Genomic DNA, 2,704 nt, shown 5'->3' with positions numbered 1-2,704 from the left:
GGTCATAGACCCGGTTCGGAGGAGACTGTACTGTAACGGTTCCAGCCATTTGTTCCATTAATAAATACTTCGGCCTAATGTTACTTTCCAAGTAAAACATAGCATTCCTATTTTAGAAAAAGACACGGACAACGGTATGAGATTCTAGCTTTCTTAGTTGTATGAAGTCCATGCATGTCCATTGACGTACTATCTCAACCTATCCATGCTTTGAGCTACAACAGACAATTGTTTGCAAAGACTTAAGTAGCCAGCTTCCCTTTAGTAAAATCGAAATAACATTGCCCCTAGTTGGAGTTTGTTTGCAGAAAATTTTAAAAAGCCAAAGATGTAAAACGAAAAACAGAGGAAATTGATATGGCTTAAAGTTTCTAACGAAAGAAATCTTAAGTGGGAATGACGGCTCGCTACCCTTCCAACTTTCTATTTGTCTCCGATACTGGGTGGTGTTGGTTGATCCACAACCATCACTTTTGTAGCCATATCCTCTGGGTTTCTGCCAGAACAGGTGGTTGCTCATTTTGGCCTACAGCTTGTGACTCTGTGCTGCTGCATTCACCTTAAAAGTAATAGGACTAAGTGTTATTTCAGATCACCCCGTTGAGATTGTTAACCGAGCAAAGCTTAGCTTATTCTCTGTTAGTCTTCACAACCACATATTCAATAATTACAAACAGTGAAGGTGCGGTGGTTGAGAGTGAAATTGTAGGTGTCACCTGAATCTGAAAGAAGCATCGCGTGCCAACAAGTTCTTCTAGACAGTATGGGAGCTCCGAGACTCCACCGTTAGTAGCCTGTTATACATGTACTTATATTTTGTTAAAAACAATATCGCTAATACTTACAAAAACGCAAGATGAATGGAATGTATGTGAGTGGAAGCAGACCTCCTCGAGACAGTGAGGCTGCATCTTTTTTTGGTCGGTTCCATTATCTCCGTGTCAAAAACAAAAAATGTTGCACCGTCCTTGAGATCTTCAACAGCGAGCTCAACACAGTACCTGAAAAGAAGTGCGATGCGTTGGAGCTCAACTTGGATATGGTTATAGCTGAGATTAAGTACAAAATTTTCTCTGTCTAGAATCAAGCTAGCATGTGTCAACTTCTATTGTTACGACAAAAGGATATTCTAGTTCTAAATTTTAAATTAAGAAAAAAATACGAAGCGTTTACCTCTTGGAGAATCATATATATAATGAGGAAAATACAAAATATCAGAATTTCATAACTCTTCATAACATAAAACAGAGAGATTTATGTATATACCTGATGCAAAAAACAATAACTGGCTTCTCACCCAAGAGGAGTGTTTTCTCATCTTTCAACTTGAGTTCATTGTGCTTACACTGACCGTGAACACTGGCGTACTTAAACTTTTACGTCTACAACACAACAAACATATTCAATTAAACTAAGTAACACACAATCAAACACATCAATGTGGATCGAAGTAAAGAAACTCTAACCATGTACTCGGTGGTGATGAAGGGATCGTCAACAGCGCCGAGCTCAACATCATTCCGCTGAAGGATCACTCTAGCCACCATTCTTCCGAAACCTTAACCAAATACCATAAACACTCAGATTCCACAGATTATTAGCTAAACAAAGTTTATGAAAGAAACGGTTCAAAATAGAAACACTCACCGTTGATTCCAATCTTAATCTTCTTGTCAGCTACACAAACAAAAACACGATCAGATTAGAAACCATAACAAACAAAAAAAAAGCATCAATGACGAAGATAGAAATCGAAGAAACGTAGATCAAAAACGAAGAATCTCACCCATCTTTGAGATGACGATAAAATATCAAAAGAGATACCGTTTCTTTCAAAACAGGAACCTTTGCTTATCAAAAAAAAAAAGCAGGAACCTAGACCCCCTGGTTCTGAAGATCCATCCAAATCTCAACCCGCTCATATTTATAGATTTGAGATGAAGGAAACAGAGTCGTCGACATTGTGAATGGGTTTAATGTGAATAATAATTATTCAGGAATTAAAAGAAATACATTGAACAAAAGGGTAAGTGAAGAGAAACGAAAGAGGAGGTGAAGAGATGAAAAGAGATAATTATTTTTGCAGATCATGAAAAGCGAAACCGGCGGATTGAGTTTTGTAAAGAAGGAAGACAACGATGAAACCCTAATAGAATGAAGAAATCACATTACGCAACGTTTTACAGATTTAGGAAACCTAACGCGAGAGACACAAATCAGACCAAACTACAATCCTATTCCTACACACTAAACCGAACCAAACTACTAACCGATACGACCAAACTAAACCAGACAATAAGTGGGTCCCACAGCCATTAAAATAATCTGACGTGACTACTCTTAGAAGAGAGAAAACTCAGGCACTATATATATGATTTATTAAATGAACCTAAAAGTAGAGATCATGCTCATGAAAAATCGAGCTGAGCGAGCTCATGAGCTGTAGCTGTTTTTGACACCCATACTTAGGATGGCACATATGGATCAATGATATGATACAGAAGATCTCTAAATGAGGTATTAGAAATGATTTGTTATAACTTTATAAATTTGCTAAATTATTCTTTTGGGAATTTTTTAAAAAAAATTATAAATCGAATGTCAACGGTTAAATAATTAATTAATATCTATATTTTTGTTACATCCAAAGGAACTAGACAACTGATTCGGAAAAAGTATCATTGTTTTAAATGGTATCAATGTG

At 36.7% G+C, this 2,704-nt stretch overlaps 1 long non-coding RNA gene across 2 annotated transcripts; it reads right to left on the bottom strand.

The window, feature by feature from the left end:
• Positions 1–228: 228 nt before the first annotated feature.
• LOC108829296 (uncharacterized) lies at positions 229–2,276 on the bottom strand. Of its 2 annotated transcripts, none has more exons than XR_001945938.2 (7): positions 1,787–2,276; positions 1,648–1,677; positions 1,467–1,558; positions 1,267–1,382; positions 888–1,001; positions 717–794; positions 229–644 (listed from the first exon to the last, which is right to left on the bottom strand). It is a non-coding gene; the product is annotated as an uncharacterized LOC108829296 (long non-coding RNA). The 2 variants fall into 2 exon arrangements; XR_001945937.2 differs by having other exon boundaries at positions 229–559; positions 1,787–2,267.
• Positions 2,277–2,704: the final 428 nt, after the last annotated feature.

Source organism: Raphanus sativus, chromosome 2 (assembly GCF_000801105.2).
Source record: "Raphanus sativus cultivar WK10039 chromosome 2, ASM80110v3, whole genome shotgun sequence".
NCBI classification, from domain to species: Eukaryota; Viridiplantae; Streptophyta; class Magnoliopsida; order Brassicales; family Brassicaceae; genus Raphanus; species Raphanus sativus.
Note: the sequence above shows the minus strand (reverse complement) of the source record. Positions and strands in the feature narration are given on the sequence as shown.